The sequence below is a fragment of the Meles meles genome, chromosome X (genome assembly GCF_922984935.1).
Source record: "Meles meles chromosome X, mMelMel3.1 paternal haplotype, whole genome shotgun sequence".
Classification (NCBI taxonomy): Eukaryota; Metazoa; Chordata; class Mammalia; order Carnivora; family Mustelidae; genus Meles; species Meles meles.
In genome coordinates, this window is record NC_060087.1 from 62,016,298 (window position 1) to 62,040,089 (window position 23,792).

General features: G+C 36.0%; 1 protein-coding gene across 1 annotated transcript in view; it reads left to right on the forward strand.

Moving 5' to 3' along the window:
- The window catches only part of ZDHHC15 (zinc finger DHHC-type palmitoyltransferase 15), a 197,836-nt gene extending 183,972 nt beyond the window's left edge, over positions 1-13,864 (forward strand). Inside the window, exon 12 of the mRNA XM_045995724.1 lies at positions 9,933-13,864. The gene's annotated coding sequence lies outside the window, so the exon portion shown is untranslated. The remainder of the gene's footprint in view (positions 1-9,932) is intronic.
- The last annotated feature ends 9,928 nt before the right edge of the window (positions 13,865-23,792 follow it).

A 23,792-nucleotide genomic window follows, 5' to 3' on the forward strand; every position in this document is an offset into this window, starting at 1 on the left:
GGGAGGTTGGGGCAACCTGAGGGTTTTGAAGGGTCAGGGGTGGGAGGTTGGGGGAACAGGTGGTGGGTAATGGGGAGGGCACGTTTTGCATGGAGCACTGGGTGTTGTGCAAAAAGAATGAATACTGTTACGCTGAAAAAATAAATAAAATGGGGAAAAAAATTTAAAATGCAAAAAAAAAAAATGTTCCATGCTCATGGATTGGAAGAACAAATATTGTGAAAATATCTATGCTACCCAAAGCAATCTACACATTTAATGCACTCCCTATCAAAGTCCCATCCATTTTTTTCAAAGAAATGGAACAAATAATCCTAAAATTTATATGGAACCAGAGAAGACCTACAATAGCCAGAGGAATATTGAAAAAGAAAGCCAAAGTTGGTGGCATCATAATTCCAGACTTTAAGCTCTATTATAAAGCTGTCATCATCAAGACAGTATGGTACTGGCAAAAGAAACAGACACATAGATCCATGGAACAGAATAGAGATCCCAGAAATGGACCCTTAACTCTATGGTCAACTAAACTTCGACAAAACAGGCAAGAATGTTCAATGGAAAAAAGACAGCCTCTTCAACAAATGGTGTTGGGAAAATTGGACAGCCACATGCAGAAAAATGAAACTGGACCATTTCCTTACCGCACACACGAAAATAGACTCAAAATGGATGAAAGACCTCAATGTGAGAAAGGAATCTATCAAAATCCTTGAGGAGAACGCAGGCAGCAACCTCTTTGACCTCAGCCACAGCAACTTCTTCCTAGGAACATCGCCAAAGGCAAGGGAAGCAAAGGCAAAAATGAACTATTAGGACTTCATCAAGATCAAAAGCTTTTGCACAGCAAAGGAAACAGTTAACAAAACCAAAAGACAACTGACAGAATGGGAGAAGATATTTGCAAATGACATATCAGATAAAGGGCTAATATCCAAAATCTATAAAGAGCTTATCAAACTCAACACCCAAACAACAAATAATCCAATCAAGAAAAGGGCAGAGGACATGAACAGACATTTCTACAAAGAAGACATCCAGATGGCCAATAGACACATGAAAAAGTGCTCTGCATCACTCAGCGTCAGGGAAATACAAATCAAAACCACAATGAGATATCACCTCACACCAGTCAGAATGGCTAAAATTAACAAGTCAGGAAATGACAGATGCTGGTGAGGTTGCAGAGAAAGGGGAACCCTCCTCCACTGTTGGTGAGAATGCAAGCTGGTGAAGCCACTCTGGAAAACAGCATGGAGGTTCCTCAAAAAGTTGAAAATAGAGTTACCCTACAACCCAGCAATTGCACTATTGGGTATTTACCCTAAAGATACAAACGTAGTGATCCGAAGGGGCATGTGCATCCAAATGTTTATAGCAGCAATGTCCATAATCGCCAAACTATGGAAAGAACCTAGATGTCCATCAATAGATGAATGGATAAAGAAGAGGTGATGTATATATATATATATATATATATATATATATATATATACAATGGAATACTATGCAGCCATCAAAAGAAATGAAATCTTGCCATTTGCGACGACATGAATGGAACTAGAGGGTATTATGCTTAGCAAAATAAGTCAATCAGAGAAAGACAACTATCATATGATCTCCCTGATATGAGGAAGTGGAGATGCAATGTGGGGGGTTTGGGGATAGGAAAAGAATAAATGAAACAAGATGGAATCAGGAGGGAGACAAACCGTAAGAGACTCTTAATCTCACAAAACAAACTGAGTGTTGCCGGGGAGAGGGGGTCGGAAGAGGGTGGTGGGGTTATGGACATTGGGGAAAGTATGTGCTATGGTGAGTGCTGTGAAGTGTGTAAACCTGGCGATTCATAGAACTATACCCCTGGGGCTAATAATACCTTATATCTTAATAAAAAATTAATAAAAAATAAAATAATAGAGTCTTCTTCTTAAAAACAAACAAACAAACAAAAAACAAAGATAAGTTGTATTCTTGTGTTCTTTATGTATTTCACCAATCCCACACAGCCTTCCCTCTGGAAACCTCTTGTTTGTTCTCTGTATTTAAGAGTCTGTGTTTTTTTGTTCATCATTTTCTTTGTTCATTTGTTTTGTTTCTTAAATTCCATATATAAGTGAAATCATATGGTATTTGTCTTTCTCTGACTTATTTCAGTTATCACCATACCTTGCAGGTCTATCCATGTTCCTGCAAGTGGCATTTCTTGCCAATATTTATATTGCCCTAACTCCTTCCTCAGCCAGAAAAAAAAAAATCCAGATTCAATCTATCTGCCTTCTCCATTCCTATACTCAGGCTGCTGAGAATTACTACAAAAATATTGAGAATTACTACAAAAATAACAGAACTGATTATAAATACTGATTTCAACTTTTCACAAAAAAACACAACTGAGTTTACATGTTTACATTTACATGTCTCCAGCCTAAACTGGCTTCACTACTTACTTACTTACCAGTAGTTCTTTCCTCTATTAATCACAACTTCATACAGTTTCTCATATCACTCTTATCCGTTATCATAGTAAAAGTCCTAACATGAAGTAGCACTAGAAAAAGATATAAAGGCACTCTGGAAAAGAATAAACTGTCCTGATTTGCAGATGACTTGATTGTCTACATAGATAATTCAAAGAATCTACAAAAACTCTTAGAACTAAATAAGTGAGTTTAGTTAGTTCACAGCAAATAAGATCAACACACCAGCATCTATTGTGTTTCTATACACTAGTAATGTGCAATTGGGAAACCAAAATCAAAAGACACAGTATCACCTACAATAACTCCAGCAATTAAATAGCTAGATATAAATCTAACAAATCATATATAATATCTGCATGCTGAAACCTTCAGAACAGTGATGAAAAAGACTGAAGAAGTCTTAAATGAAGAAAGAAATATACTATGTTCATGAGTCAGAAGACTCAATGTAGTTAAGATCTTAGTGTTCCCCAAATTGGTAGACAGATTTAATGCAATCCCAATTAAAACTGTAGCAGGATTTTTATAGATATAGACAATCTGATTCTAAAATTTATATGGAAAAGTGAGGGAACTAAAATGCCAAAAAAAATTCTGAAGAAGAAAATCAAAGTCAGAACACAAAATGTATCCAATTTTAAGACATACTATAATTTCACAGTAGTATGGACAGTGTGGTATTGGCAAAAGGATAGACCCATAAACCCAATGGAACAGAATAAAAAGTAAAATACAGAAACAGACCCACAAAAGGATAGTCTGTTGGTTTTTGCACAAAGATGTTATTCACTGGAGAAAATAGTCTTTTCAACAAATGGTGCTAGAACAACTGGACATCACTACAACATGTACATTTCACAACATATAAAAACTTAATTCAAAATGGGTCATATACCGAAATGTAAAATCTAAGACTATAAAATGCTTAGAATGTAGGAAAAACCTTTGTCACTTTGACTTAGGTTGTCACTTTGACTTAAGTTCTTAGATATGACATCAAAAGTAAAATACACTGAAGGAAAAATTTACAGTTTAGACTTGAACAAAATTTAAAATGTTTTCTCAAAAGAACACTGTTAAGAAAATAAAAAGACAAGCCACTGACAGGGAGAAAATACTTGCAAAACATGTATCTGATAAAGGACTTGTATCCAGACCTATATGTAAAGTCCTCTAAAAGTTCAAAAATTAGAAAAGAGGGCGCCTGGGTGGCTCAGTGGGTTAAAGCCTCTGCCTTCGGCTCAGGTCATGATCCCAGATTCCTGGGATCGAGCCCCGCATCGGGCTCTCTGCTCAGCAGGGAGCCTGCTTCCTCCTCTCTCTCTGCCTGCCTATCTGCCTACTTGTGATCTTTGTCTGTGAAATAAATAAATAAAATCTTTTTTAAAAAAATTAGAAACAAGATGGGATTGGGAGGGAGACAAACCATAAATGACTCTTAATCTCACAAAACAAACTGGGGGTTGCTGGGGGGAGGTGGGATTGGGAGAGGGGGAGCGGGCTATGGACATTGGGGAGGGGAGGCAAACCATAAGAGACTATGGACTCTGAAAAACAACCTGAGGGTTTTGAAGGGTCAGGGGTGGGAGGTTGGGGGAACAGGTGGTGGGTGATGGGGAGGGCACGTTTTGCATGGAGCACTGGGTGTTGTGCAAAAAGAATGAATACTGTTACGCTGAAAAAATTAATAAAAAGGGAAAAAAAAATTAGAAAAGAAACACAATAAAAAAATTGGCGAAAGGTTTGAATGGACATCTCACCAGAAAAAGTGGAAAGAAGCACTAGAAAGGATGCTCAACGTCACTAGCTTAGGAAAATGCATATTAGAACTGCAAGAAGAATTCTTTACACTCATACTAGAATGGGTTTGTTTGCGTATTTGTTTATTATTTATTTATTTATTTATTTATTTATTTATTTATTTGTGTTATGTTAGTCACCATACAGTGCATCATTAGTTTTTGATGTAGTGTTTCATGATTCATTGTTTGTACATAACATCCAGTGCTCCATACAGTCCATGCCGCATTCCTTAATACCTACTACCAGGCTCACCTATCCCTCCACCCCGCTCCCTTCTAAAACTCTCCATTTCTTTCCTGAAGTCCATAGCATCTCATGGTTTGTCTCCCACTCTGATTTCTACCCCTTCATTTTTCCCTTCTCATAATGTCCTCTATGCTATTCCTTTTGTTCCACAAATAAGTGAAACTATATGATAATTGACTTTCTCTGACTTATTTCACTTAGCATAATCTTCTCCAGTTCCATCCAAGTTGATGCAAAAGTTGGGTATTCATCCTTTCTGATGGCTGAGTAATATTCCATTGTACACATGGACCACATCTTCTTTATTCATTTGTCTGTTGAAGGGTATCTTGGCTCTTTCCACATTTTGGCTATTGTGGACATTGCTTCTATGAACAGCAAGGCAAGAAACAACAAATGTTGGAGAAGTTGTGTAGAAAGAGGAATCCTCTTACACTGTTGGTGGGAATGCAAATTGGTGCAGCTGCTTTGGAAAATGGTATGGATGTTCCTCAAAAAAATTAAAAATAGAGCTACACTATGACCCAGAGTGGGTAAATTTTTAAAAAATAGTGATAATTCCAAGTGTTGACAAGGATGCAGAATAATCGGAATTCTCCTACATTTCTGGTGGGAATGGACAATAGCACAGGTACTCTGGAAAACAGAGTTTGGCAGTTTATTATAAAGTTAAATATATATTTACCATATCACCCAGTAATCACATCTTGAATATTTCCCCTAGAATAATGAAAGCCAGTGTTCATATAAAATTAGTATATGAAAATAATAGCTATATTCTATCTGAGATGGTGGTTACAAGATTATATGAAAGTGTAAAAGTTTATAGTATACCAAAGTTAAATTTACTTTATTTAAATTTAAAAATTAAACAATAAAGCAAAAATTGTTTAAAATTCTGTCATGCTTCTCTCAAACTTCCTACAATATCTTTCCCTCCCCCTCTCCCCACCAGAGAGGTCTCCTTGAAATATATCTTCCCAAACTTTGCTAGGTTTTTTTCCTGACCATCACATTAATCTACTCATTCCTTAGGAAATCTATCCATTCCTTGGCTAAAGAGTGTGTGTGTGTATATCACATATATATATATATATAAAATATATATGATTATGTATATATAATATATAATTGTGTGTATATACACACAAAACATATATACACATACACACTCACACCACACACACACAGACACACACACACACACACACACACACACACACACACACAGAGAGAGAGACAACTTACTGAATATGCTTCTCCAACCCAGGACTCTTTCCTGATCTCCAGACCTGAATCACCAAGTGCCTTTCAACTTCACCCATCCAAAACCTTTTTCCTATTTTGTTCCCACTCCTTCATCTCCCACCCACATCTAATTAATCACCAAGGTGTGTTGACTGTGTTTCCTAAATATCTCTGGAAGCTGTGAACTTTTTTTTTAATACCAATGACCATGATCCCAGATCCCTGTATTGGTGTAGTAGCCTCTTGACTGGTTTCCCTGCCTCCAGTCTTACCCCTCGTTCAATCCATTCTCCATATTGCAACTAGAATGATGTTAAGAACTCAAATCTGTGTAGTGACTTTCATTGGCCTCAGCATTGTCTGAACTCCTTAACACAGTTTACAGGCCCTTTCATGATCTGGCCCTTGTTCATGTCTCCAGGTTCATCTCCCATAATTCTCAACTCCAAAGCTCCCTCTCCACTAGTTTTATCCCTACACCCAATGCTTGAACCACACTCTACTGCTTTCAATCCCTAAAACACACCCCTGCTGTTTTCCATGATTGGGATGCTTTCTTAGCAGCCTCCTACCTCCTCCATTCCACTGTCCTTCATCGGGTTGTATAATATTTATCACGACAAGGATGCCCACTCTCACCACTCTTGTTCAACATAGTATTAGAAGTCCTAGCAACAGCAATCAGACAACAAAGAGGAATAAAATGTATCTAAATTGGCAAGGAAGAAGTCAAACTCTCTCTCTTCGCAGATGACATGATTCTTTATATGGGAAACCCCAAAGACTCCACCCCCAAACTACTAGAACTCATACAGCAATTCAGTAACGTGGCAGGATACAAAGTCAATATACAGAAATCAGTGGCTTTCTTATACACTAACAATGAAAATACAGAAAGGGAAATTAGAGAATTGATTCCATTTAGCAATGGTTAAATGGTTTAGCAACAAGAACCATAAGATACCTGGGAATAAACCTAACCAAAGAGGTAAAGGACCTGTACTCGAGGAACTACAAAACACTCATGAAAGAAACTGAAGAAGACACAAAAAGATGGAAGACTGTTCCATGCTCTTGGATTGGAAGAATAAACATTGTTAAAATGTCTATACTGCCTAGAGCAATCTATACTTTTAATGGCATTCCAATCAAAATTCCACCGGTATTTTTCAAAGAGCTGGAGCAAATAATCCTAAAATTTGTATGGAGTCAGAAGAGACCCCGAATTGCTAAGGAAATGTTGAAAAACAAAAACAAAACTGGCGGCATCACGTTACCCGATTTCAAGCTTTACTACAAAGCTGTGATCACCAAGACAGCGTGGTACTGGCATAAAAACAGACACATAGACCAGTGGAACAGAGTGGAGAGCCCAGATATGGACCCTCAACTCTATGGTGAAATAATCTTCGACAAAACAGGAAAAAATATTCAATGGAAAAAAGACAGTCTCTTCAATAAATGGTGCTGGGAAAACTGGACAGCGATATGTAGAAGAATGAAACTCGACCATTCTCTTACACCGTACACAAAGATAAACTCGAAATGGATAAAAGACCTCAACGTGAGACAGGAATCTCTCAGAATCCTAGAGGAGAACATAGGCAGTAACCTCTTCGATATCAGCCACAGCAACTTCTTTCAAGATATGTCTCCAAAGACCAAGGAAACAAAAGCGAAAATGAACTTTTGGGACTTCATCAAGATCAAAAGCTTCTGCACAGCAAAGGAAACAGTCAACAAAACAAAAAGGCAACCCACGGAATGGGAGAAGATATTTGCAAATGACAGTACAGACAAAAGGTTGATATCCAGGATCTATAAAGAACTTCTCAAACTCAACACACACAAAACAGATAATCATATCAAAAAATGGGCAGAAGATATGAACAGACACTTCTCCAACGAAGACATACAAATGACTATCAGACACATGAAAAAATGTTCATCATCACTAGCCATCAGGGAGATTCAAATTAAAACCACATTGAGATACCACCTGACACCAGTTAGAATGGCCAAAATTAGCAAGACAGGAAACAACGTGTGTTGGAGAGGATGTGGAGAAAGGGGAACCCTCTTCCACTGTTGGTGGGAATGCAAGTTAGTGCAGCCACTTTGGAGAACAGTGTGGAGACTCCTGAAGAAATTAAGAATAGAGCTTCCCTATGACCCTGCAATTGCACTGCTGGGTATTTACCCCAAAGATACAGATGTAGTGAAAAGAAGGGCCGTCTGTACCCCAATGTTTATTGCAGCAATGGCTACGGTCGCCAAACTGTGGAAAGAACCAAGATGCCCTTCAACGGATGAATGGATAAGGAAGATGTGGTCCATATACACAATGGAGTATTATGCCTCCATCAGAAAGGATGAATACCCAACTTTTGTAGCAATATGGACGGGACTGGAAGAAATTATGCTGAGCGAAATAAGTCAAGCAGAGAGAGTCAAGTATCATATGGTCTCACTTATTTGTGGAGCATAACAAATAACATGGAGGACATGGGGAGATGGAGAGGAGAGGGAGTTGAGGGAAACTGGAAGGGGAGATGAACCATGAGAGACTATGGACTCTGAAAAACAACCAGAGGATTTTGAAGGGGCGGGGGGGTGGAAGGTTGAGGAACCAGGTGGTGGGTAATAGGGAGGGCATGTATTGCATGGAGCACTGGGTGTGATGCCAAAACAATGAACACTGTTATGCTGTAAATAAACAAATAAAAAATATATATATTTATTTTCTAGGTTTCAGCTTCCACATCATTTACTCAGGGTACATCACTGGCTAACCTACATAGCTGAGCTGTGTCCATTCTGGACATAGTGTCATGCCTCATAATAACATTATGAGCACACTTTTATTCTGTTATAATAATTTATTTACTTGTCTAGACAGAAATGATTATAAGCTCCTTGAGGGCAAGGACTATGTCTTCTTTACATTTTAGTGCCAGTCCCTAAGACAACACTTGGCATATGGTAAGTATTCAATAAATATTTGTTGAATGAATGATGAGAAGGAGGGAGAATGATAAACAGTCTCTGATATTATAGGTCATTATTTTTCTTTATTCTTTTCTATATTTTTCAGTTATTCTATGATGAATATGAATTGTTTTTATAATAAACACACTAGAATTAATTTTAAAGATACATTAAACATAACAAAAAAGAAAAAACTATGAAGAAATTAAAATCACCTATATTTCCCCCACCTAAGGATAACTTATGTTAATATTTTGTTGTATCCCTTCCAATATTTTCTTTGAATGTATTTTTTAAACATTGAGATCATATTGTGTTCAGTTTCAAATTCTACATTTTTCATGAATGCCAATAGTAATTTCTCATTATATTAAGGTACTGCTATTGATTTAATCAATTTCCTACTTTCTGACATTAATATTTTATCCAATTTTTCACTATTATGAATAAGGTCATCAATAATGTCATTGGATATTAATCTTTTTTTCTCATTTTTTATCATTTTCTTTTTTTTTTCTTTTTTTTTAATTATCATTTTTTTAAGATAGAATCCTAGAAGCAAAGTTACTGGCATGAACTTAATTTCAAAGACTCTTAAAATATATAGCTACATTGTTTTCCAAAAAGCTTATACTAATGACAGCTACTTCAGTGCCTACTATATGCCAGATTTGTTTCAGGTAGATTTTATTGTGCTTATTTTACAGATGAAGAAACTAAGATTCATTGATGTTATTTGTCCAGAGTCAGTGATAACAAGTAGCAAAGCTAGGATTCAAATTCAGAATTACCCACTTTCAAAGATCATGTTGTTTTCTTGTGAATTTCAAACAATAAATATTTTGTGCTATCAATTATATATTTACTTGAGAAAATGTGGAAAATACAAGTAGAATGTAAAGAAAATTAAATTAACCTGTGAGCCCACCACTTTGAACAATTTAGTATATTTCCTCAGGTTTTTGTTCCAGATCCAATTTCTGGGTTAAAAATTATTATAACATTGTATATATAATTTTTCATCCTGCTCTTTTCACTTAGCATTTTTCAGTGTTAACTGAATAAACATAATTTTAATGATTGCATATTATTGTCAATGGATGTTACTGTGTGGGTATTTACAGTTGTTCAGCTCACCTGTCAATTTCTTTTTTTCATTCCCAGGACCCTCCATCTCCCATGAGGCTTACAGAATTCAATGTCGGGAACCATTTTAATCTTCAAAATAAGTCACCATGGTGAATTGAAAGCTTCACAATTTAAAAGCATTCCATCAAATACTTGCTGTGCGGATAGATGTTGCAGGACTTTACAAGTTATTTAATTTACTAACTGAACTCATCAATCTGGTAGCAGTTAATTCAAGCCAGTCTTCCTCTCTTTTGTCATTTTACCTCCCCAATCTGTAAAAACCTACAGGTAGCATATATACCTTTCCAGAGGCTCTTTGTGTTCCTCTTCACAGGTAAAGAGGAATTCAAAAGACTTCCATGTAGTTCCTAACTCCCCTGGAAAGACTGTTAATTATATTTATAGGGTCTTTTTGGTATCAAGGGAAATCAGACTGTTTGCTGCTTGTGTGCCTGTGCATTTATAAGCATGCATATGTGCAGCATATTTACACAAAATTCTGCCATGGTGTTGTGAAAATTAAGGTTTAAAAAAATCCAAGGTTTTTATTCAGCCCTACTTTTTTCCCTAAATAGCAATTTAAATATTTGCTGGGCTGTGAACACCATCCCTATATCAGGTATCTAAAAGTCAAGAGGCATAATCAACACAACATAATCAAGGTCCTCAAATTGGAAATTGAACAACAATGCAAAACCTGTTCTCTGTCATAAATGTGTGATGTTCCTGAAAGCACCACAGCTAATAGGGAAGATCAGATCAGATTTCAACTTTATTAAACGTAAGTATTGGTGTTTTAAAGACTTTTAATGTCAGGCTGTAGTAAAATTCTGTAGTTACTTTTATTATTTTCTCTGCTACCTAGCTTTATTTTTGCCTATATGAATTATTCTTAGGATGAAAGAAAAACTATAACCCAAAGTTATGCACCATAGATTTTGTTAAGGAGCTTAAGGGTAATTTTCAGGTTTAATTACAATACTGTTGATAGGGTAATGTTTCAAAGTTGAAATTAGCCTAAGGATTAGCACTTGAGATCTATGTTTCCATAGCAGGGGTTAGGGTAGAGATAATGATAACCTAGTAATAGTATGCCAATACTTTCTTCCTTTTTTTTTTAGCTTTAGTGGTAGTTGAGCCATTAAGACAGTTTACATTCATTTCCCCATTTATTTATAATCGGGCTTTCTTTTAGTCCCAGTGCCTGAATCAATGAGAATGAACACTAATGCTGAGTCTTTTTAATATATAGTAATAATACCTAAGAGCATTAATGGTTTTCATTTATCTGCCAGTATTCTAGTGCCCAGCTGCCAGCAATAGAAGTCCCAGCTCTTTCAGAAATTAGTGAGAGTTAGAGGTATCTCACAGATATCAAGAATTGAACTCTTAGGACATTAGGTTTACTAAGTAATCCCCACTAAAACCTTTTTGAGTAAAAGAAAATTTGCCTACCAGAAACTATTTGGTGTTCAGGTCCCAGTGGAGCTGAGAAAGTGAACAATTCAGCTATTCAAAGAAACAAAAAATTTGTTTACTTGGATCCTCTAGGTGATTTGGGGCCAGGTAAGACTTTTAGCATAAATTAAATGCACTGTGCGAGCATTTCATCTGAGAGAATACTAGACATGACAAAATCTATTAGCGTCAGGGACTGCTTCCTAAGCTCAGATGCTAAGAAGCAACGTAGAAGACTATACACACCAGGTTTCACAAATGAAATCATGTATGTTCAGGCGGGAAGATTTTTCCCCTTCCTCTCTCTCTCTCCAAAACACTCTCTGGTTTAGGTTTTTCTTGAAAGCTTATTTAGTCATTCACATGGTCTTATGATGGACAAACCTTGCATTTTACTCATATAGTAATACACCTTTCTCTAAAGATGGAGCTATTACTTAACTCCACAGCCAGTGGGCCTCAAAGAAATCTTTCCCTTTCCCGTCTATACTTTTCTGTGAAGGGTTTAGGCAGGGTAGCTTCTAACTATGATTCAAAGTCAGGAAGGAATAAGTAACCTTTTTGATGCCTAGAGTGTATCAACACTTGGCACTGATACAAATCAGGTTATAAAAGACTTGGTCATGAAACTACAGGGAAGCACTGGAAGGGTAAGGCTCAGGAGAACTATAATGCAAAGCTGATTGTTTAATGTCCTACAGATTTACATCATCTTCAGAAGGCCAAATAAATCAGTTTTAAGTTGGAAGTTGGGGGGGGGTGGAGAAAGAAACCCTATTCCTATCTCAGACCTTTATTTCACTAGTTTATAGACTCTGATAATACCCCTATCCATACATAATTCAGTATTGACTATTGTACATCCCCCCAATTGATTGACTATTGATTGACAGAGAGGCTCATTTAATAATTAGTGTATTCTGACTTGGCTCCATTGCCTGTTTTCCTTGGGGCCCTGTCAAATAACCTCTGTGGGATCTCCTTCCCCAACTTTTGGTACCCATATTCACCTTTTGCAAAATAAGACACTCATTGTTAGGATCCTACAACTGAAAGGTGCTATGTAACTCCCTAGTGCTCTTATAAGTCTTTCAGTGAAGGACTGGAACAAAAACTTGAACCATAACAGTATTTCTAAGCAAACCAGTATGCTCCATTCTTTCTTCCATGCTCTCATTGCTGACTTGTTCTTGCAGAGTTTAGGTTACTTTAAGTTCTTCAATTCATTCCAACAATGTTCTTGAAATAGAAATCATTTTCCTTATAGTACATCTGGAAAAGGTGAGGGCAAAAAAATAATGAGGTGACTTCCAAAAGCACATAGCTGTCTGGAGCAGACCTCAGTTATCATGTCCAGTGCACTGTTAGGCTGACTTGGCTTCCCAGTACTAGAATTATTGGGGAACAACTTAGAATATTGAGATCACTTTGGGCAGATCACATTTCAGAAAAGCTACACTTTGTCCAAAATCTAAAAGTATGCAATTAAACAACTGTTATTTTCTATGTGATATAAATGTTACATGTCTTTCCCACACTGGTCCCATGTAACACATGTATTTCACACTATGTGACATCAGCCAGTGCCATTATCTCCTCTAGTACCCATAGAGCCCAATCTCAGGGCTGTCTTTGCCAGGGAAAATAATGTGCTTCCCTATGTTTATGCCAAATTGCACAAAGTGTTGTCATTGAGGTTAATGGAGATTAAGCACAATTCTAAGCAGGTATGTTTTAAGAATATTGAATGTACATTATTGTGACATGCACCTGAAATTTAACATGGCCCCAATTCATAGGAATGTAACAGTCACACAAAGCCTATCCCTTTTACCTCTCATCACACATATGTATCTACGTACAAGTATGCATACCACACACTGCCCCCAAAACAGGCTGCTTGGTCATCAGGAGCAAATACTTTAAAGGAATGATTCTTTGTCCTCTCCTTTTAGAAAAAAAGTCCAACATTCACTACAAATGAAGAACACTCCATTTATTCATTCTAAAACTTCTACTCCCAGAGTAGCTATGGTACTTGGTGCAAAAGACAAAATTGTTAGACCCTTTCACAAGTCCTACATTCTTAGAAAATTCATGCATTCCATCCAATCAATAGGAAATGGCTTATGAGGTATGGTACATCTGCATTTCTTTAAATTTAGTTGTAATGTACCATATTAAGTTGTAATCTTTTGAATGCAGGGGTTATGTAATATAATAATGAAGAGGTGGCTCCTAATAGCATGCAACCAAGAGCTGTTTGTTTCCCCAGAAGGGCTAGAGCTGTGTCCTGCACAGTGTTTGAAACTATTAAATTTGTTCTTTGTAGTGGACTGGTATGTGGCCATCAGCAGAATGAGTTAAACTGGACAATGAATGCAATATATCAGGAAGCAGATTTTTAGTAGGGAATGGAATTAAAGATGGAAAAAAAAAGCCAATAAGGTAAGGCGCATTCAAAGAATAATTGCTGTCACCCTGCTGGCTAAATCAGCAAGGAGACACAGAAGGAAAGCTGGTCTTGGTAATATATTAAATGTATTGGAGAGCCAGCCAGAAAATGAAAGGCACTTGGGCCCTCTGCAGTTAAGCTGAACTTGCCAATTTGCTATAACTTTTTTCCCACCAATCTGCTCAAATTATTGTATATGGTATTCTTAAAATCATGTGTCTTGCTATAGAAACACCCGCAAATACTAATAAGCTTTATCTTCCATGTCCTTTATTAAAAGAATATGCATAAAATTGTTGTTTCTTTTGTGTATTATAGTTTTGTTAAACAATGTTGGCAAAGCTTAAAATTTCAGACCACTTTAATGGAAGTTTCTATACATCTGCTTTCACAGGATTTTGGTAGAGTTTATTTACTTTCAGGTTGATTGGTATGTGTGTTATGTGGACTCTTCTGTAACATACCTACGAAACAGCCCCCATCCCTGTGCTTGGTATTTCTTATGTTCCTACATAGATATGAGTTGGGAACTTAGCAGCAATGGCTTTTAGGTAGAAAGCAGACTAGTCTAATAGTACTTGATCATATTTGGTCTCTGCTCAGCATCACATCTTTTGCCTTTCCCCTTTTGTTGTGGTAAGTAAAAAGAAAAAGAAAGAACTTATGTGACTAAGGGTGATATGAACTCTGGTTTATTTTTTTCATTACACTGAAGACTATGTTTAGTATTCTCCAGATGCTTGTCACCTGAAAAAAGAACACAATGGTCCTGAAAAAAGAACACAGTGGTGCACTTGCTCCTAAATTATAGATTATCCTCAGAGAAATAGTTGAAGAGTCCCTCATTAAGTAAGTCCCAAGTAAAGTTTCCCTCAATAGGTGTACCATCTGCAAAAAAATACCTTTTCAGACAAAATGAAGAAAAAGCCTCCCAGTTAGCCAGAAAGAAAGCATAAGTCATTGAAAATGCAAAGCATTGAAAGCTGAAGTTTGGAACAGTCATTGCTGATCTCAACTAAATAATAATGGAGAACATGAATTACGTGAGAGAAGCCTAGCCCATAGAGGTCAGGACTAACACAAAACTAGAAAAAAGTCTTTTAAACCCATTAAAATATAAAGTAAGTTATAAATGTAATTACAAAATAGTACTTTATCTTAGGTAAAGACCTCAAACATCTCAACTGAAAATCCCATTTCATTTATTCCAAGGCATCAACTACAAACAGCTTATATTTGCATCACACACAGTGTAAAAAAATTCAAATACTGCAAACAAAATATAATTAATTACTTTCTAGATTAAAAAAGGAGGAATAAAGGAGGAGACCTTATAAGATTCCTATACAAGAATCTTATTTGAATAGAGGTTACTAAGAAAAAGGCATAGATGAATAAAAGGAAATTTTATTGATACAAGGGAAGTGTGTAAATATATTGACAGAAATGTGTTTGTACAGAAATGTGTAAACATATTGATATGCATTTTCTTAATGTTATAAACAAACTTCAAATTTTCTCACCATATGCAGGAACATTAAAAACTAATCAGTTTCACTTTGAATATTATAATATTCATTCTCACACAGTAATGTAATGTTTCAGTGTTTAGACTTTCAGCTTTATGGAATGGAGAAATTATGATAGTAAAAAGTATACTTTTTTTTTAAAGATTTTATTTATTTATTTGATAGGCAGAGATCACAAGTAGGCAGAGAAGCAGGCAGAGAGAGAGGAGGAAGCAGGCTCCCCGCAGAGCAGAGAGCCCGATGCGGGGCTCGATCCCAGGACCCTGAGATCATGACCTGAGCTGAAGGCAGCGGCTTAATCCACTGAGCCACCCAGGCGCCCCGTAAAAAGTATACTTTAAGCAAATTTTTAAAAAGTCTTTGTATACGTTTATGATTTGGAAAGAAATTTTACTCTAACCTTAACTGAAGTATTCAATCAGTTTTGCAAACTAGGGTAGTATTAGACCCAGATCCTGACAGTGTTGACAAATTCTAAAATAAACCTGGTTGTGGCATAGAAGAATTTCAATAAAAATAAAATGCAACTCACTGTACAGAGAAGCGAAAAGTTTTGCCTTTGGAACATTAAAGAATGTGGGTTACCAGTTAGTCAAAAATTGTCATTATCTTACCAATCCACTGTCATACCATACATAAATTACCCTGGACAATTAGAAAGCACTTAGAGTAATGTGGTTCAGAGAGATGCAACAGAAATGCAAATCTAAAGTTGCTTCTGAATCACAAACATCTGTGTGTGGCAAAACTACTGGACACTGAGGATTGAGGGCTCTGTGAGATATAAAAAATCAAAAGGGAATACTAGGAGAAGTGAAGATGAGATAGGAAACATTAATATTTAACCCCTTTCCACTTGATTATCACTGCCCCTAAACTAAAGCCTTCTATTTTCTACCTACATATCTTCAGTTTATTAATATTGTAATTTTGTTTAGGGTAAAATTAATTTACCTCTTATATGTCTATCCCATTATCTTACTGTTCCAGAGACAACTTCTGATTTGCATTTGTATCACTGCCTCTGTCTGAATATCCTAATAGAACCACGTGAAACATCCATTTCTAAACATTATTTTTAAATTATATTCATTCATCATGAATTTATCGAGTCTTACTGTTTATTCACCTCAAAGTCTTTTACAATCTAACAGCCAAAGTCATCAGAAACAATTTTGCCTTCAAATGGCTGTTTTCAAAGAATGTGGACCATACAATCCTAGTTGAAAATTAACACACTGCATTTTTATGAAGTCTTTCTATTGTACCCAATCTAGCTTTTAAAACCACTTCTTCATGATAATAATTCTCAGTGCCATGAGATATCATCTCTGTTTTTAAATTATTTTTAGTATAGTTGACATATAATGTTACATTAAGTTTAGGTGTTCAACGAAGTGATTCAACTTCTTCATATGTTATGCTCTGCTTATGACAAGTATAGCTACCAACTGTTACTGTACAAGACTATTACAATATCATTGACTATATTTTCTATATCTATGTCTTTTATGCCCATGACATATTCATTCCATAACTAGAAGCCTATATCTCTCTCTCCCTTTCACCAATTTTGGATACCCCCATCCCACTTCAGTCTGGCAACCATCAGTTTGTTCTCTATATTTATAGTCTGATTCTGCTTTTTGTCTGTTCCTCATTTGTTTTGTTTTTTAGATTCCACATATGAGTAAAATCATATGGTACTTGTCCTTCTCAGTCTGAATTATTTCACTTAGCATAATAAGCACTAGGTCCATCCATGTTGTCACAAATGGAAGAATCTCAGCTTTTTATGGCTAAGTAATATTCCATTACATATATCCATTCCTTCTTGGTCTGTCACTGGATGAGTAGATTGTTTCCATATCCTGGCTATTGTAAATGTTCCTTCAGTAAAACAAGGTTGCATATGTATTTCTAAATTAGTGATCTAATTTTCTTTGGGTTAAAAACCAACTAGTGAGGGCACCAGGCTGGCTCAGTTGGTTAAGCGACTGCCTTCAGCTCAGGTCACGATCCTGGAGTCCTGGGATCAAGTCCCACATCGCACTCCCTGCTCGGCAGGGAGACTGCTTCTCCCGCTGCCCATGCTCTTTTTCCTCTCTACTCATGCTCTTTCTCTCTCTCTCTCATTCTCCCTCTCTCAAATAAATAAATAAATAAATAAATCTTTAAAAAAAATTAGTGAAATTATTGGATCAACATAGTATTTCTATTTTTAATTTTCTGAGGAACGTCCATACTGTTTTCAACAGTGGCTTCAGCAATTTACATTTCCACCACTAGTGCATGAGGGTTCCTTTTCTTCCACGTCCTTGTCAACACTTGTTATTTCTTGTGGTTTTTTTTTTTTTATTTTACCCATTCTGACAGGTGTGAGGTGATATTTCATTGTGGTTTTGATTTGCATTTCCCTGATGATGAGTAATGTTGATGAGTAATTCATGTGTCTGTTGGCCATCTGGATGTCTGTTTTGGAAGAATGTTCAGGTCCTCAGCACATTTTTCAATTGGATTGTTTGTTTATTTGTGTGTTGACCTGTATACATTCTATATATATATTGGACATAAACCCCTTATCAGATGCATAGGGATTTGCAAATATTTTCTCCCATTCATTAGGTTGGCTTTTTGTTTTGTTGATGGTTTCTTTCACTGTGGAAAAGCTTTTTATTTTAATGTAGCTCCAAAATTTTAGTTTTGCTTTTATATCCTTTGTCTTAGGATACATATCTAGAAAAATGATGCTATAGCCAATGTCAGAGAAATTACTGTCTGTGGTTCTCTTTTGGGAGTTTTATGGTATCAGGTCTCACATTGAGGTCTTTAATCCATTTTGAATTTATTTTTATGTGTAATGTTAGATAGTAGTCCAGTTTATTCTTTTGTATGTAGCTGTCCAGTTTTCCCAACATCATTTATTGAAGACTGTTTTTCTCTATTTTGTATTTTTGCCTCCTTTGTCATAGATTAATCGGACATAAAATCACTGGTTTATTTCTGATTCTGTTCTATTCCACTGATCTATGTGACTGTTTTTGTGCCAGTACCATACTGTTTTGATTACCGTAGTATATCTTGAAATCCAGAATTGTTATACCTACAGCTTGTTCTTTTTTCCTCAAAATTGCTTTGACGAGTCAGGGTCTTTTGTGGTTCCATACAAATTTGAGGATTATTTGTTCTAGTTCTGTGAAAAATGTTGTTGGTATTTTGATAAGAATTGCACTGAGTCTATAGATTTCTTTGGGAAATATGGAAGTTTTAACAATATTTGTTTTCCTGATATTTGAGCATGGAATATCTTTCCATTTGCTTGTGCCATCTTTAATTTTTTTCATCTGTGTTTTATAGTTTTCAGAGTATAGGCTATTCACCTCCTTGGTTAAGTTTATTCCTAAATATTTTATTCTTTTTGGTGCAATTGTAAATGAAATTGTTTTCTTCATTTCTCTGCTACTTTATTTTTACTGCATAGAAACACTACTGATTTCTGGGTATTGATATTATATCCTGAAATTATACTGAATTCATATATTATAATGTTTTTCTGGTGGATTATTTTGGGTTTTCTATGTATCGTATCAGGTCATCTGCAAATAGTGACAGCTTGAATTCTTCCTTACCGGTATGGATGCTTATTTCTTTTTCTTGTCTGATTGCTGTGGCTAGGACTTCCAGTATTAAACTGCATCAAAGTGGCCTTGTTTTCTTGATTTTAGAGAAAAACTCTGTCTTTCATAATCAAGTATGTTAGCTATGGGTTTTTCATATATTTATTGTGTTGAGGTATATTTCTTCTAAACTCACTTTTGTTGAGAGTTTTTATCATGAACAGATGTTGAATTTGTCAGATGCTTTGGGGACATCAATTGAGATGATCATATGACTTTATCCATTTTATTTTTGTAGTGTATCACATTGATTGGTTTGCAAATATTGAACCATCCTTGCATCCCTGGAATTAATACTACTTGATTTTGGTGAATGATCCTTTATTGTTGAGTGCAATTTCATATTTTGTTGAGGATTTTTGCATCTGTGTTTATCAGGGATACTTGCCTGTGGTCTTATTTATTGTGTTGTCATTATCTGGTTTTGGTATGAGAGTAATGCTGGCCCTATAAAATGTAGTTGGAAGCTTTTCTTCCTGTTCAATTTTTTTTAATAGTTTGAGGAGAATAATTAGTAACTCTTTAAGTGTTTGGTAGAGTTTATTTGTGACCCCATCTGGTCCTGTACTTTTAATTTTTGGTAGTGTTTTGACTACTGACTCAATTTTGTTACTAGTAATTGGTCTTTTAGCTTTTCTATTTATCCCTGATTCACTTTTGGAAGATTATATGTTTATAGGAATTTATTCTTTTTTTTTCTAGTTTGTCCAGTTTGTTGCCCTGTAGTTTTTCATAGTATTCTCTGACAATCTTTTGTATTTCTGTGGTGTTAGTTGTTTTTATTTCTGAATTTATTTATTTGACTCCTTTCTCTTTTTTCTTGATGAGTCTGGTTAAGGATTAATTTTTTTTATCTTTACAAAAAACCAGCTCTTGATTTCAGTGATACTTTTCTATTGTTCTTTTAGTCTCTATGGCATTTATTTCTCCTCCAACCTTTATTATTTCCTTATTTTGATTCACCTTGGGCTTTGTTTGTTCTTTTTCTAGCCCCTTTAGGTATAAGGTTATACTGGGTTTTTTGTTTGTTTGTTTTTTTGTTTGTTTGTTTCATGGGGTAGGCCTATACTGCTTTATATTTCCCACTTAGAGCTCCTTTCATGGCATCCTAAAAATACTGGTCCATTTTGTTTACATTTTTGTCTTTATGTGTTTTTAATTTTTTTAATTTAAATTCAATTTAGTTAACATACAGTGTATTATTAGTTTCAGGGGGTAGAACTTAGTGATTAATCAGCTGCATATAACACCCAATGCTCATTCCATCAATTGCCCTCCTTTATGCCCATCACCCAGTTACCCCACCACCCACTCATCTCCTCTCCAGCAACTGACACTTTATTTCCTATAGTTAAAATTCTCTTATGGTTTGTCTTCCTCTTTTTTTATCTTATTTATTTTTCTTTCCCTTCCCCTATGTTCATCTGTTTTGTTTCTTATATTCCACATTTTGATTTCTTCTTTGATTTCTTCATTGATCCATTTGTTGTTTAGTAACATGTACTTTAGCCTCCACATATTTATGTTTTCTCCAGTTGTTTTTTTCTTGTGATTTATTTCTAGTTTCATACTATTGTGGCAATAAAATATTCATGGTATAATCTTAACCTTAAATATTTTTAGTCTGTTTTGTGGCCAAACATGTGATCTCTGCTTTCTTATTGATTTTTTTGCCTGGATAATTTATCTATCCATCTATCTATCATTTATCTATCTATTGATGTAAGTGGAGTATTAATTTCTCCTTTTATTTATTGCAGTACCATCAATTTCTCTCTCTATGTCCATTAATGTTTACTTTATGTATTTAGGTGCCTCTATGTTGGGTGCATAGATATTTACAATTGTTATATCCTATTGTTGGATTGATCTCTTTATCACTATGTAATACCTTTCTTTTTTGCTTAGTCCTGTCTTTATTTTAAACTCTCTTCCCTCTGATATAATTATTGTTGCCCCACCCTTTCTTTTCTCTTCTATTTCCTTGTTAAATGTTTTTTTCACTCCTTCACTTTCAATCTGTAAGTGTCTTTAAGTCAAGGTATGTTTCTTCCCTATTTATCTGTAACATTTGACATTTTAATTATTATGTGTCGTGGTATGGCCCTCCTTGGTTCATCTTGTTTGGAACTCTGTGATTCTTGAACCTGGGTGTATATTTCCCTCCCTGGTTTAGAGACATTTTCACCTATTGTTTCTTCAAAGAAGTTTTCTGCCCCATTCTCTCTTCTTATCCTGGGACTCCTATAATGTAAATGTTTGTTTCCTTGATATTATCCAAAATAGCCCTTAACCTATCCTCATTTTAAAATATTATCTTTTTGTTATAAACTACTCTGTCTTGCAGATGACTGATACATTCTTCTGCATCCAGTCATCTACTGTTGATTCCCTCTAGTGTATTTCATTATTTCATTTATTGTGTTCAGCTCTGGTTCTTTTTCATATTTCTGTATTTTTATCAAAGGTCTCACAGAGTTCTTCCACTCTTCTTTACAACCAGGTGTGCATCATTAAGATCATAAAGACTATTCTTTATCAGACATATTACTTATCTCCATTTCAATTAGGTTTTTTTTTCCTGAAGTTTTATCTTTTTCTTTGTTTTGGAGCATATTCCTCTAATTCCCCATTTTAGTTCACTTTGTTTCTATGGATTAGGTGAAACAGGCACTTCACCTAACTTGAAGGAATGGTCTTATGTATGGTCGTTTCCCGTGGAGACTGCATGTGTTTGATGAATTTTGCTGGCTGGCTAAAACTGTAGCTCACATGGCCTGGTGGTCTAGAGGTCACCATAGAGTTGGCATCTGGCCAAATAACTAAAGCAAATGTTGGTACAGGCTAGGGGGCCCTAGGGTTTTAAGTGCTGAAGACACCCTAGCAGGACAGCTAAGCTGAACTGGGTGTAAACCAAGGTTTCCAGGACTTCCACATATAGGATGCTCTAAAGGAGCATCTGGACCTGAGGTGGGACACCGGCCAGAAGGTCTTGGGGTACCCTATAGTGGGCACCCTTAAATGACAGCCAAAGCTAAAGGGGGCATGGACCACTGTGATCTCTGGGCTTGCCATGTGAAATGTGCCCTGGCAGGGCAGATGAATCTGAATTGATTCCATACTGTGTTCTGGGGCTCTCCACCCTGTGGGTAACATGGCAATATAGCTGAAAGTGAACTGTATGCATGCTGGGTTTCTCAAGGTGCTCAGCTATATGGGGTGCCTTGACTGCGTTACTGGAGCTAAGCCTGATATGGGCAAGTGTGTCCTGGGGTGCTCATGCAGGCTGGTTACATCCTTGTTTATTTCCTGCTCAGAAGATATCACCATTGATTTAATTAGCATGTGGGTCATTTCTCTATACATTCTGACACCCTATGTATTTTGTTTGGAGTGTTTACGCCATTTACATTCAGAATAATTATTGATAGATATGTACTCATTGGCATTTACTACTTGTTTTGCTGTTATTTCTCAAGATATTCTCTGATCCTTTCTTATCTTTATTGCTTTTTTTCTTTCTTTTCCACTCAAAGAGTCCCCCTTACTATTTTTTTTGCAAGGCTGGTCTAGTGGTCACAATGTCCTTTAGTTTTTGTTTGTCTGGGAAACTCTTTATCTCTCCTTCTATTCTGAATGATAGCCTTGTTGGAGATGGTATTATTGGCTGTAGATTTTCCTGCTTCAGCACTTTGAATATACCATGCCACTCTCTTCTGTCTTGCCTACTTTCTTTTGGAAATCTCCAGGTATCCTTATGGGTCTTGCCTTGTAAGCTGAGGACTTATTTTTTCTTGCTACTTTTAAGATTTTTTTTATCAGTATATTTTGCAAATTTAATTATAGTATATGTCAGTATTGTCCTGCTTATGTTGATTTTGATGGGAGTTCTCAGTTCCTCCTGAATCTGGATGTCTGTTTCCTTCCCCAGATTAGGGAAGTTTTCAGCTTTTAGTTCCCCAAATATTTTCTATCCCATTTCCTTTCTTTTTCTGACTTGATAATATAAACGTTATTGCATTTGATGGAGTCAAATGCTAAGGGTATTCTCATGTAGCATAAGTCTTATTTCTCTCTTTCATTCAGCTTCATTATTTCCCATTATTTTGTCTTCTATATCACTAATTAATTCCTCTTCTTCACCCTACTGTTCACTGTAGGTGTACTGTTTCCAGTCTCATTTATTACATTCTTCATTTCTGATTGATTCTTTTTTTTAACTCCTTTATCTCTGCAATAAGAGTCTCATTGATGTCTTCCATTTTTTTGAGCACAGTGAGTAGCCTTATGATTTTTCCTTGAAATTCCCCATCAGGCATGTTACTTATATCTGTTTCACTTAGATCTCTGGCTGTGGCCTTATCTTGTTCTCTCATTTGGGATGAATTCCTTCATCTTGGGATTTTGTCTAAGTCTCTACCTTCTTCTGTGTGTTACAAAAGCCAGTTATGTCTCCTTCTCCTGAAAGTAATAACTTTATGAAGAAGAGGCCATGTAGTGTCTAGGGCCTGACGCTGTAAGAAGTGTCTCTAATGTATGCTGGATGCACTCTGCTGTTGTGTTTTGGCTGTTCTCTCCTTCAGGCCAGTCATCTGCAGAGATTCTCCTTGCTTTCAGTTGGCAGTGTTTGGTCTTTAACCAGGCTATAGTGAGGTTTAACTAGGTGTGATATTTAACTAGGTTTTAACTAGGTCTGCTTGCTAAGTGAGATCCGATGCTACTTCCACCAGAACTGAGGCCCTGCAGAAATCACTGGTCTGGAGATATGGTGTGA